The sequence below is a fragment of the Psammomys obesus genome, unplaced genomic scaffold (genome assembly GCF_907164565.1).
Source record: "Psammomys obesus unplaced genomic scaffold, mPsaObe1.curated_primary_1811, whole genome shotgun sequence".
Lineage (NCBI taxonomy): Eukaryota > Metazoa > Chordata > Mammalia > Rodentia > Muridae > Psammomys > Psammomys obesus.
The window spans coordinates 36,192,127-36,206,862 of record NW_026591086.1 but is presented as its reverse complement, the minus strand read 5'-3'; positions in this window follow the sequence as shown (position 1 = coordinate 36,206,862).

Sequence of the window (14,736 nt, the reverse complement as noted above, 5' to 3'; positions counted from 1 at the left end):
TCTACATTTTGTCCAGTTCTGCATGTTGGTCAACCTGGTCTACATAGTGAGTTCCAGGCCAACTAGGACTACACAGAGAAACCCTGTCTTGAAAACAAGACAAAACAAAACAAAACAAACCCCAAAAACAAAAACAAAGAAAAGCAACCCCCCAACCCCAAACCAACCAACAAACCAAAGCAAGAAAACAAACAAAACAAACCCAAAACATCCCTTCTTCCCTCCAAAAATGAAAAAAAAAAAAATTGCTGAGATCATGATGTCTCTTCCCAGCAATAGAAACACTAAGACACACACCTATTTTGAAATCCTTTATAGTTTTGAAACCTTTCCTCTCGGGCTGTAATATTACATCCTTTTCAGACTGCTTGAAATTCTTAGTGACTCTGGAATCAAATTTGGGCTGTTCCTGAGGTGTTTTCTGACGGATTCTCCTGTTGTATCATCAGGTTTTGGTTACCAAAACCAAGCTTACTAACTTTTTTCAAGTTTTTGTTCTTCACTGCTTCCTGAGCAGGAAACAGCTTTGTTCTCGTTTTTACACAGTCAGCCAGTCTCTTCATCCAGGTGTTGCTTTAAACACTATGTTCCAAGAATAATGTGCCCTCACTAGCCTGTCATTACAGGGCTTTATTTACGGCGTGCGTTTCATGCTCCGGCATGAAGTTGTTCAGTGTTCCTCTTTGTTCATTACCATTCTCTCCCAACATAGAGTAAACTCTTTGAGGAAGAATCTGCATCTGTTCTGCTCCTAGTTGTTTTTTTGGGAACCTGTATGTACCAGAAACTCCATGTTTGCTGAATGAATAACTAGGTTAAAGTTGGAGTAGCTTTACTAATTATGAGCACGCTGTTGTGGAATTTTCTGTTATCTTCTTACTAGTGCTTCCCCACACGCCCTCATCCCCTCTGCACACATCCACACACTCCACATCCATAGAATTCTAAGCTGTATAGGACAGGAACGCCTTTGCAATAAATGTGTGTTGATAATTAGGGTCTAAGATTTGGGAAGATGTTTATCCAATACTGTGTAATGCCTTCCTGATGATGTGTTTCCCCTGCCTTCTCTCACCTAATACAGAGGGGCAAAATTTTGAGTTCATGTGTGTTCTACACTGATTTCACTGATAAATAGGTTTTGAAATCTTTTATTTTACATAAGATTTTCCTAGTATAGGTAAGATCAGGGGCAAATGCCTCAGAGTGTTTGCTTATTTATCATTTATTGAAAAAAGGATCTTTGCTGCTGCTTTTAAAATTCCACGTTTATGACTTGGATATAGGGAGCAGCATGTGTGTGCGGTGCCTGAGGAAGCCAGAAGAGGGCACCAGATCTCCTGGAAACAAAGTAACAAAGGTTGTGAGCCATTATATAGATGCTTCCTAGAGACATAGTTGAGCAGATATCCTTGTGTGGTAGAGTATCTTTCGGGTATACGCCCAGGAGTAGTATAGCTGGGTTTTCGGGTAGCGCTAGTCTCAATTTTCTGAGAAAGCTCCAGATTGACTTCCGAAGTACAAGTTTACCTGTAAAGTTCCCACTAGCAATGGAGGAGGGTTCCTCTTTCTCCACGTCCTCTCCAGCATGCGCTGTAAATTGAGTTTTTGATCTTAGACACTCTGGTGGGTGTAAGATGGAATCTTAGAGATGTTTTGATTTACATTTCCCTGATGACTAAGCATGTTGAGCATTTCTTTAAGTGTTTTGCTGCCATTTGATATTCCTCTGTTGAAAATTCTCTGTTAAGCTCTGTACGCCAATTTTTAATTGGATTTTTTGGTTTGTTGGTGTTTAATTTCTCAAGTTCTTTATATATTTTGGATATTAGCCTTCTGTAGGGTTGGTGAAGATCTTTTCCCAATCTCTAGGCTGTCATTTTGTTCTTAGTGAGAGGAGCAGGGGCTATCTCTTACATGGACTCTGTTGCCTGCTCTTTGATCACTTCCTTCTGGTGGGACAGTTTTGCCAGGCCACAGAGAGGATGCAAGCAGTCCTGATGAGACTTGATAGGCTTGGAGTCAGATGGCAGGGGAGGAGGACTCTCCCTTTCTGAGGACTAGGGGAGGGGAAGAGAGGGGAAGAGAGAGAGAGGGTGGGGCCTCGTGGGAGGAGATGAGGGAGGAGGCTACAGTAGGGATGTGAAGTGAATAAATTATAAAAATATTAATTTAAATAAATAAAAAATAGATGTTAGAAGCTAAGCTTAGGTTCTCTAAAGGAGCAACAAATGCTTGTATCTGCTAGTCTATCTCTCTAACCCCTTGGCTATTCTCTAAAGAAGACAAAGTATGTTCTCTATATTCGTTAGGTAGAAGCGACTATATTGTTGAATGCTTATCTTAAGAGTTCTTTTCATTTTGTTTATTAATATGTATTTTGGGGAGGGTGGCAGGGTTGTGTGCTCATGCAGTGGTAGGCGTGTGGCGGTCAGAGGCCAACTTTTGGGAAATGATTTCTTTCAACAAGCCCGGGTTGTCAGACTTGCATGCACTTTAAATCACTGAGCCATCTTGCCAGCCCTTGAAAGTTCGTAATATTTTCTTTAAATATGGCTGCCATATCTGAAATCCTGCACTGTCAGGCTGTTTGACATATTTTGAACAGCTTTTTGTTTATTATTGTTTTTAAGATTATTTTTTCAATTATTTACACGCATATGTGTCAGTGTTGGGTATATTGTGTGAGTGTGGTGCCCTGTGAGGGTGGTGCCCTCTGAGTCTAGAGGAACATGCTGACTCCCCATGGAGCTGGAGTTACAGGAAGTACTGGGTTGCCTCACACAGGTGCTGGGAACTGAATCAGGACTCTGGCTAGAAGAGTAAATGCTCTTACCCTCAAAGTCATCTCTCGAGCCCCAACTTCTCTTTCTTTTCTAACTGGCCGCATGAAAGAACACAGGGGCATGGAGGATGCCTCAAATTTATTGTCCCACCCTTTCTACTTCAATATTAACTGAACCCAGTGCCCTTGCTTAGCATAACCCAGTGGAAATATAAAGAAAACATTCAACATCATTTAGTAATTGTCTGGAAACAGGAAGGTAAAGTATTATCTATAGCACAGGGCAATCCCATTGTGGAAGCTTCACTCTGGCTGCAACCTTTTATCTTGTTCTGCTCTTACACACAGGTCATATTATGCACTGCTTTGTGCTGGTTTGACAAGAACTAATGTGGATGCTTAAATATTTTAAAGGCTGAATGCTTCTGAATGATAAAATACAGAGCTGATCAACCCTTCCTGTTGCGTTTGTGGTTAATGATAAGGTAATTTAATACTTTTCTCCCTTTGGTCTATTAGTAGTTTCTACACTAAACATTAAAGTTCCTTAAAGGAAAAAATCTTCAAATAAGGCCACTGGATGACACTTTTTAACTACAGTTGTTTTTTATTCAGCCATAAAATCTATCTTTCATAAAGAAACCCACTTACATGTCTTACTTCAGTGAAGGTTATTTGTAGACTGAAGGTCTTTTCTTGTCAAGATATGATGAATACCATGTGTGAAGACAGAAGAGCATCAGACCTGTATTAGCTGGAAAACCCACTGATCTGTGAATAACCTAAAAAAGAAAACCTGAAGATTAGCAACGTCGCTTTTAAGAATGATCCATCAAATTCAACAAGCAGATTCACAGAGATGAATCATCTGGTCCCTTTTTATACCTGTGATACAGTAAAGGTTATTTCCTCTCCCTACAAACAGAAGTTCAAAAATAAAGGGAAAGGAGGCTTCTGAACAGCCCTTGGAATAAGTCAATGTCCTAAAGTATTTCTGATGTTTTAGATGAAAATATCTGAATGTTAATTAAAGTAGCATACTGAGCTTTCTCCAGTATTGGATTCAATTGGTTTACAGACTTGTATTCTGGGGGCTGTGGAAGAAATTAAATTTCTGTATGTTTTCTCTAATTATTTATATCAAACTTTAATTTTATGGTCATTTAAAATATTTATTGAAATAAATTTTGTTGCTGTTGTTGTTGAAATTGTTTTAAAAAGCTTCCTCCACAGCTTAAGTAGTCAAGTAGTAGTTGGATAAACAAAACCAGGATGTTAATGTTTTGGACTTACTTGGTTAAAAGAACAAAAACATCACTTTGTATAAGATTATTACATGTGAGTTCAATTGTGTTAAGAGTGAACACTTAAGTTTTATAATAGATTTAAAAGCATAGAGTTAAATACTTTTCACAGTTAGTGAAATACTTTTCATATGCTTTGTGCGCTTTATTTGAGGTGTTTTCATTCATTTATTTTCAGATTGAACTGGAATGGATAAGATAACCTGAAAATTGAAGACACTTAAAGAAGGGACACTATAAACCTTTTAAAGTTTTTTTTTCAGATCAATAATTTTAGTAGGTAAACAATACTACAATGATTTAAGAAACATTTGCTTATAAATTTACTTTTCTATTGAGGTGACAGCATTAGACAAAAAAAGTAACAGCAATAGCTACTGAATTTCCATGCCTTAATTCTGAAGAAACGGTTTTGGCAATATGTACTTTAATAAATCAAATTGCCTTGGGTGATATTTTTTGGTTTAGCTCTCAGGAATTTTGTTTTGAAATGTACTTTCTCAAATAATATAGATCTCATTTGAGGGATGTCTCAAACTGAGCTTTAACTAAACAAATTTAAATAATTAGTTCCTAGCATGCCCAGCATAATGAAAAATAATTTTTATGGTGATTGAATGACAAATTTTCTGTGTTTAAACAATTAATAATCATTTCTGCTTTGATATGAAACATCAGATAATGTTATTTATAACCATTCTCATTATGTAAATTAAGCAGGAAAATAGAAACACTATGTCTAAAAGAGTGAATTATAGTTTTCTGAATGAGAAGTTTGCTGTCAGATAGACTCTACTGGTTGAAAATCCTTAGGGCATCCGAAGCCTCTATTCCTCATGAGATTATTGTTCAGAATTAGAAAAACAAACAAAAGCTACAACATCCCAATGCGAGGACTTGAGGGGCTTTTTGTTGTAGATGAAAGTTAAACGTACATTTCACAGGATTATGCTTTTTCTGCGTCTCAGATTTTATAACAGATTAATTTCTGTACTTATAAAGTTTCGACTTTTTTTTTATGAGTTCAATCTGAGAATGACAGTCTCGGTTTAAAGAGAAGCAAGGAGAACTCTGTTGGTTATTAGAAGCTTGAACACTGTAAGAGGCCTTGAAACTTTCGTCCCACCAGCTGGAAGAGCCGTAAATCACAGGAGAGCTCTGGAGAAGGACCTTCAGCAATGCTAAGATACAGCGCAGCAGTTAAGTGGTAAACACAGACTTTCGGCATTCAGCACCTAAGGCCCAGATAAATGATATTGATTTTAACTTGAGCTGAAATAGTAGCCTGCTCAATTTAATAATCCTTTCTGTAGATGAGAAAACAAAATTTAACTAAGTAAAACACTCCTTTAAATAGATGTGGCATTTATGATAGCCAAAAAGGGAAACAATTTAATTAAGAACGGGTCTTCAGATATTAACCCTCTATTGGATGTAGGGTTGGTGAAGATCTTTTCCCAGTCTGTAGGCTGTCATGTTGTTTTGTTGACTGTGTCCTTTGTTTTTCAGACGCTTTTCAGTTTCATGAGGTCCCATGAAACTGAGGTCCCATGAAACTGTTGATCTTAGAGACTGAGTTCTTAGTGTTCTGTTCAGGAAGTTGTCTGCTGTGCCAATGAGTTCAAGGCTCTTCCCCACTTTTTTTTCTAAGTGGTTTAGTTTTAGTTTTTAAGTGTCTGGTTTTATGTTGAGGTCTTTGACTCACTTAGACTTTAATTTTGTGCAGGGTGATAAATATGGGTCTATTTGCATTTTTTTTTAATGTGGACATTTAGTTAGACCAGAACCATTTGTTGAAGATGCTGTCTTTTTTCCCTTGTACGGTTTTGGCTTTGATGAGATCTGATAGGCTAGGGTCAGATGGGAGGGGCAGAAGAAGAAGGAAAGAAGGGTGGGATTGAGAGGTAATGAGGAAAGGGGCTACAGCTGGGAAACAAAGTGAATAAATTGTAATAAGTTTTTAAAGTTAAAAAAACAGGTGTCCATAGGTGTGTGGGTTTAAAAGAACTCAATAAATTAGATACCAACAAACCAAATAATACAATTAAAAAATGGGGCACAGAGCTAAACAGAGAATTCTCAACAGAGGAGTATCAAATGGCAGAGAAACACTTAAAGAAATGCTCAACATCCTTAGTCATTAAGGAAATGCAAATCAAAATGTCACTGAGATTCCATCTTACACCCATCAGAATGGCTAAGATAAAAAAACTCAAGTGACAGCACATGCTAGAGAGGTTATAAAGAAAAAGGAACCCTCCTCCATTGCTGGTGGGAGTGCAAACTTATACAACTATTTTGGAAATCAATCTGGTGCTTTCTCAGAAAATTTGGAATAGCACTACCTCAAGATCCAGCTATACCACTCCTGGACATATCACCAAAAGATGCACCACCATTCAATAAGGACATTTACTCAATTAAGTTGATAGCAGCATTATCTGTAAATAACTAGAATTTGGAAACAACCTAGATGTCCCTAAATGGAGGAATGGATACAGAATTTGTGGCACATTTTCACAGTGGAATACCACACAGCTATTAAAAACAAGGAAATCTGTTGCTCTCCTTGTGGAGCTCCTGTCATCTCCAGATCCCACTATCTTCCCCATCTTTCATAGGATTCCCTGCACTCTGCCCAAAGTTTGGTTGAGTCTCAGCATCTGCTTTGATACACTGCTGGGTAGAGTCCTGATGAGACCTGATAAGCTAGGGTCAGACGGAAGGTAAGAAGGACCTCCCCTACCAGCGGACTTGGAGAGAGGAATGGGAGGAGATGAGGAAAGAAGGGTGGGATTGGGGGTAAATGAGGGAGGAGGCTACAGCTGAAATAAAAAGTGAATAAACTGAAATTAATATAAAATTTTAATAAAAAAAACAAAAACCAAACCAAAACAACCAACCAAACAAGCAAACAAACAAACAAACAAAAAACAAAGCAAATCATGGAATTTGCAGGCAAATGGCTGGAACTAGAAAAGAGCATCCTGAGTGAGGTTACCCAGAAGCAGAAAGACAAGCATGGTATACACTCACTTATAAGTGGATATTAGCCATATAATATAGGATAACTATACTACAATCTACAGACCTAAAGAAGCCAAACAACAAGGAGGACCCTAGGGAGGATGATTAAATCTCACTGAGTGGCAAACAGGCCAGACAACAGAAGAGGTGGAAGAGAGGGAACAGGAGGGTCCTATGAGAGGCTCCACCCAGCAGGAGATCTAAGCAGATGCTGAGACTCACAGCCAGACTTTGGGTAGAGTTCAGGGAGGTTTCTGGAAGAAGGGGAGGATAGAATGATATGAAGGGGACAGGAGCCCCACAAGGAGACAAACAAAGCGAAAAAATATGAGCCCAGGGGGTCCTGCAGAGACTGATGCAGCAACCAAGGACCATGCATGGAGAGGACCTAGATCACCTGCTCAGAAGGAGCTGATTGGCAGCTCAGTCTTCATGTGGATCTCCAAATTAGGGGAGCAGGAACTGCCTTTGTCATGAACTCAGTTGCCTTCTCTTTGATCACTTGCCCCTAGGTATGTTGTTTTGCCAGGCCACAGAGGAAGAAGATCCAGGCAATCCTAATGAGACTTGAGAAGCTACGGGCAGATGACAGAAGAGGAGAACTCCCCTTTTCAGTGGAATAGGGGAAGGGGATAGAGGGGAGAAGGGAGGGAGGGTGGGACTGGGAGGAGTTGAGGGATGAGGCTTCAGTTGGTATATATAATGAATAAATTGTGAAAAAAATTAATAAACACTCTAATTTTCAGTAGCAGTATATCTTTCTTCACGAAGAGGCTGGTGGCAATGAGTGATTTTTTTTTTTTTTTCAAATTTCAGTTTGGGAAATTCGTAAGCACTGTGTTGCAGGTGACTATATTTCATGACCTAAGTTTTGCTTCAAAAATGTATCTATGGTGGTATACACATATGTTTTACCTATATGTAGAAAAATATGTTGGGAAGACTGGATGATTTTCATAAAATTTTAGTGGTTGATACTGAAAAAACCATTAAATATTGCAAAAGACTGAGTTTAGAGATTTTTCATATGTGTATGCATGTTACATGTCTTTTCAAAAAATTAAATTAAAAAAAATTAACAGTCTGTTTTTCCACCACTGAAGTATACCAAACTTGATTATGTTCTCAGAAAATATAGTTACACCAAATTTAAAAATAAGAAATGTAAGATATCAAATATATCTAACCAATATAATTTCTTATATGTTTTTTTTAAAATGGTGTACCAAAATGAAAAAATAGAAATTGTTAGTGGATATTAATAAATCAAAAATCTAGTCATTTTTAGCTTACCATTAAAAACTAATTTGAAGCCTCTTTTCTTGAATAGAGAAAAATCTTAGCATTCAATGGCCATCTAATGACTAATGTAAATGAATGGTTTGTTATTTCTTATATTTTATGGTTGTGAGCCTAGCCTTTAACGGCTGAGCCATCTCTCCAGCCCTTGTTATTTCTTAATATGAGAAGTTAGCTTCAGTTGTCACTACTATTACAAATATTAATTTGAGAATTCCTAAGTTGATTAGATTCAAGGAAAAATGAGAGGATGACTAAAGGAAGGGCTGGACTGAACAAATGGACTTTAACCTGTGCTATTAAACAAAGAGGAAAGATTCACATTCACTAATATGAGTTTCCTGCACTCTGAGACTTCGGCCAATGAAGATGCTCTTTATTGTCTGGCTGAGATCCATGAATATTTCCTGAACACCCGCCCTGTCCAGGCTACTAAGCTAAGAGAGAGCTTAATAAGAACGTAACTCATACCATGCTCCTACTGAACTGACTGTCTCCCATCTTAGGGATGATGACCTGGATGAGCCCCTGGGCAGAGATTGTGGTAGCAAGAGACTGGAAGGACCGCAGGAAAGGTTAATTCCAGATGAGGATGTCCAGTTCTCACTGGCTTGAAAGAATGAGTGGTAGGATGTACGTAGGTAAGAGGGGATGGCATTGTAGAACTCGGCAGCAGGTTTTCAGCAGGGATCCAGGTGGCTCAGCACAGAGCACCGGTTTAAAGTGTGTGTGTGTGTGTGTGTGTGTGTGTGTGTGTGTGTGTGTGTGTGGCGGGCAGGCTCAGGTCTTTGCATCTTATTCTGAATGTTGCCAGAAGCCCAGTAAGACTCTGAGAACACACAGACAGGGCATAATCACTCGCAGTATAAACTTAATTGAAACATTCTTTCTTGTTTAAATAATCCTTACCTAGTTAGAGGCTTGTCAAAGCACAGAATATGGATGGATTTTGATGAAATTAAATATTTAGTGGTCACAAGTCCCTGTCTAATGCCATACTGATTTAAGTATAGGCATTTCCCAGAACAAAAGATGGATTATAAAAGCCAAGTATTTTATTCCTTAATTGCTTAGAGGCTTGTCTCCAATTACAGTGTTGAGCTTTAGCTGAGGTAAGAATGTTTCAGCAAAAGTTAAATTTAATAGAACACATTAATTCTTCCCCATAACAACCAGGACCTAGCACAAATTTGAGAATGCATTTCCAGCATGTTAAAATGGCAGACATTTATAAGGATATAACAAACCACCCTGCTATGTTCAGCTAGACAATAGCACTATACATTACTGTATTATAAAATAATGGACTTAGCTGTATGTTTCAAAGAACGGAAAGCATGCACAATCATGAAACAACCAATTTTATGTTGAAAATATCAGTGTTGGTTATTATCAATTGAGTCATATTTAATATCTAATTTTTAACAAATTTTGTTGTGAGAGTGAAGGAAAGAAGAGGAAGCCCTTGCAAACATTATCATGTTTTTCTAAGAGAAACATTAAACAGTTACTTAGAGCTATGATGTAATAAAGACAGAAAAAAAGCACACACCGTGCTCTAAAGAGCCCCAATGAAATCTAGTCAAGTGTAGAAAAAGAAAACCTGAACTATCTTTTGTTTGTTGCTTTCATATTGAGACTACGCTTCCCTTTCTAAAGAGTATGTGAAGAAGGTAGTCACAAACATTCTTCAGATTGTCAGCCAGTATGAATGTTCATCAGCTGAGCGTGCAAAATGAATTTGGAGGCAAGTTGCCTCAGAAAGAAAGATGGCAGGAAGAAGCCAGTTGGAGCTCACTACCAAATTATCCTCACACTCACAGAAGTAACTTTGTTCGGCATTACAATCTTCATTTCTTTCTTTTTTCTTTTTTTTTTTTAAATTAATTTTATTTACAATCTTTGTTTCTAAATCTGTGAGAGACAATTATCAGGGGGTAAGTGGTAGGATCCATAGATTAGTACCATCTGTTCATCACAAGGAATTAAGCATCCATGATGTATCTAGGTAAACTCAATGGGTAGAGGCATTTGGCAATAGTGAATACTATTACATGATGTACAATCATAGTTTAGTGTAATTTTAGCAGTATGTTTTCTTTTAAAAATACCATTCTGGTTTCGTTGATTCTTTGAATTGTTCTCTTTATATTAATTTCAGCCCTGAGTTTGATTATTTCCAGCCGTCTACTCTTCTTGGGTGTGTCTTCTTCTAGTGCTTTCAGGTGAGCCATTAAGTTTCTTGTATGAGATGCCTCGGATTTCTTTATGAAGGCACTTAGTGCTATGAACTTTCCTCTTAGCACTGCCTTCATTGTGTCCCATAAGTTAGGGTAAGTTGCACCTTTATTTTCATTAAGTTCTAGGAAGTCTTTTTTTCTTCTGTTTTTGTTGAGGACTAGTTTTAGACCATGGTGGTCTGATAGGACCATTTCAATTTCAAGGGATTATTTCAATTTCCTTGTATCTGTTGAGGTTTACTCTGTGCCAGACTATATGGTCAATTTTGGAGAAGGTTCCATGAGGTGCTGAGAAGAAGGTGTACTCTTTTGTGTTTGGGTGAAAGGTTCTGTAGATATCTATTAAGTTCATTTGTTTTAAGACTTCTGTGTCATTATTTCTGTTTAGTTCCTGTCTCAATGATCTATCCCTTGACGAGAGTGGGGTGTTGAAGTCTCCTACTATTAAGGTATTGGGATCGATGTGTGATTTAAGCTGTATTGTTTTTTTCTTTAAAACATTAATTTTATTAATTGTTCATTTCCATAATATTTATATCCTTATCATAGCTCTTTAACTATAGTATCTAAAACTTATCACATTCAAAACCAAGAAATAGTAAATGAGATTCAGATTTCAGCAAACAGAAAGCTAATTAGGAATTTATCTAATTTCCTGAAGAGACACATTTTTATTATTTGCATTAGATGACGAAGGAGGAATTGTGACACCCTCAAACACACAGAGAGTGGGACTTTGACCAGGGGTCATCTTGCAACTTCTCAACTTCTGTGTAAATAAAAATTCAAAAGTAATTCTGGAAGTACTCTAGATAAAAATTGTTTCATCATACAAAGAAGAAATATAGAGCACTGGGAATATTTTATTTCATCTTGGATATATATCCTACCAAAATCATATAAAAACTAACTTACATAAAATGATTAACCTAAGACAAAAACTACATAAAGCATTAAATGAGTGTTTAATTTCAAAGTACCACTTATAGCCAATAATTGGGGTATAAATAATTTAACTCTAATTATTAATCCATTGATATAATATCTAATTATGCAACAAAGGATGAAACAACATATATCCTGCTTCTTATTGTGCTATGATAATTCAAGACCATGCTAACATGCCTTTATACATATTCCTAACTCAAGGTGGCCAAATTAAATTCATTTTAAATCAGCTTGGAAAAAAAAACAAAAACAAAAACAAAATAAAAAAAAAACAAGGTCTGATTTCAGACAGCACTGAGATAGCATCAGAAAGCTAAAAAAGTAAATCAAACCACTAACGTTGTCAGGTAATCTAGAAATCACCACAGACCTAGTTAACACTGGATCCCTAGACCAACGTATCGCAAGGCCAAAAAAATCTTCTAGGAGTTAGAGACGGTTTAGCAGGTGTTGCATCTGTACTTTTAGGTCAGCAGGTTCTGGTTCTGATGATGTTCTCTCTAGCTATTCTGCTGTTTCCTTAGTGATTCCACCAAACGTGTTTACGCTGACTGAGAAGATTCCATAGATTTTGAAAGTAAGTGGCCCCAGCTCTAAGTCAGTGACACGCTGATCCAAGTACCAAGATAAGAAAATACTATAATGCTGCCTTATTAGATGGTGTGAAAGTGTCCAGCCTCTGAAGAAACTTATGCCACCAAATCAAACCACTTAATGGAGACAGCAATGATCAACCAACCAATCAATGAATGAACCAGTCAACCACAATTAAAGGGTCAGTTCCCACGTGAACAATGTCCCTCTTGTATCATTTATTTAATATAGAAACTACAATATTTGAATACGTATTTTTTGCTTATTTAGCATTTTATTATGAAGTCTGAGCTGGTCTTGAACTTGGGAATCTGTCTTCACATCCTGAGGGCTTGGATTACAGATGTGGAACAATCCATTAATGAATCATCTGAAAAAACCCATGAGCTTCTGCACTGTAGCTTGGCTTGGTATGTTGTCTCTGTGACTGCAGGTTGTGCTGGGTTATCCAGCTAGCCTTTCCATTCTGACCTGCCCTCTGTGAACTGCAGGCTCCAGAAGAGCAACGTAAAGCTTTGCAAACTACCTCCAGAAAAAAAAAAAAAAAAAAAAAAAGAACACTACTAAATATATTTGTTCACAAATTTTGAACTAAATCCTCTTATTTGACTATGAGTGGGTAATATCCTGGAGGGGATATCGAGGTCTGTATTTTATGAAATACACGTATACTGTTTGTAAAGAACATAGGTGTACTATGTACTGTCTTGGGTCATCTTCCTATTGTTTTACAGTTTCATCAGAAAATTTTCATGGTTAATTGAAATTTCTTCTTTAATTACTATTATTTTTTTACTCCTCAATCTCCCCTTTCTTTTGCTTCAGATGTCATTCTCATCCCTTTTCTCTTCCTCTTTTCTTTCCTTGCTTACTTTTATTAGAAAGAGCAATTAAGTTTGCCCTTGTCACAGCACATGAAAACTGTTTTTCATATAATAAACTTATTGAGTTAGTATGTGACTCTAGACTATAGAAGGACACTTGAACAACTTTTACCTGGAGGCCTTCTGAGATTGTTGAGAAGCTGCAGTGGGAAAAACGATGTTACAGGAAGTTTGTCTAGAGCGGTCTGAATGGAAAAAAAGTTTTGAGGCAATTCTAAGGTGATCCTACTGTATCAAATGAGCCTGGGGGGGGTTCTCTCTTGCTTTTTATCCTAAGGATAAAAATGTTAGATTTTTTTTTTCCAAGAGTGAAATTAGTTGAAAGTCTCCTCTTTTTCCATAATTAAGTAATAATATGAGCAAAAGCATGAGTTATTACATAATAATTCATTCCATTGCTTTACTAAGAATGAAGCCATAGGATGAGTACTTGTTTAAATGCACAAAGTTTGAGTTATTATATCATAATTCACACCTTGAGGTGTCATATTGTGATTATAAAATGGCCCTGTGCAAATATTATTAATTTTTTAAAGTTCAGAAATAAATTATTTAAAAAATAACACATATGTCTTCAAATGATCCTCTCTAATGTGAATTCATTAGAAGTGGAATGAAAAATGAGTCAGTGTCTATTGAACCAGAATTATCTATCACCTTTCCTGAGGAACTGTCTTCATTGACACACTGTTGAGAATCAGGAGCCTTTATAATTTGCAGCTGTTGCGTAGATGTTTTTATTCTTTAGCACCCAACAAATAATATATTTGTCTGGATTTTTCCCTCTTAAGGGCAAAACTTAGCTGCTATAAGACAGGTGCTCTGCAGTCAGTTGAGCCTCGCTTTTTTTATCAAAGCTGATGTACGAATCATGAAGGGCAACTCCAACATTCTACTGCTGGTCACTAGCTTTTGAAGCCCACTTCTTCCCAGGTTTCTGGGACAATACCTTTTACTGGTGTCTCTTTACTTCTTTTCCACATTTTTTATGACTTTCTTACTTTTCTTCTTAATATGTATGAATGGGTTTTTAACATTAATACTTTTATTTTTTTAAATTCCTAATCTTTTATTTTTTCTATCAAGTACAACATCACCAAGATTTTGTCTATTTATTGTCAATTGTGCAGACAACACTTACATATTGATCTATTCAAAAATACCACTCGTATCCCACATTTGTAGTATTTCTTGTTATTGTTTTACTTATAATACTCCACATATTAGGAGCAACCTCTCTGAAATAAAACACTGTTGCTTGTTCTCTGGGCTAGCCCTTCTCACAGTTTCTCTCTCAGTGCTGACATTGCTCACAGTCTCTGAGGGAGGATGCCCTTCAGTCATCTGGATTGTTATGCAACACTTTGTGATGTTTCCTTTTTTTTTTTAAGGATTTATTTATTTATTATGTATACAGTGTTCTGTCTGCACATATGCCTGCAGGCCAGAAGAGGACATCAGATATCATTATAGATGATTATGAGCTACCACGTGATTGCTGGGGATTGAACTCAGGACCTTTGGAAGAGCAGACAGTGTTCTTAACCACTGAGCTACCTCTCCAGCCCCCACTTTGTGATATTTCAAGAGGAATGATTTTAGGTGGGTGTCCACAAGGGACTTAAACTGACATAAAAGAACCACTTGTGTAAATA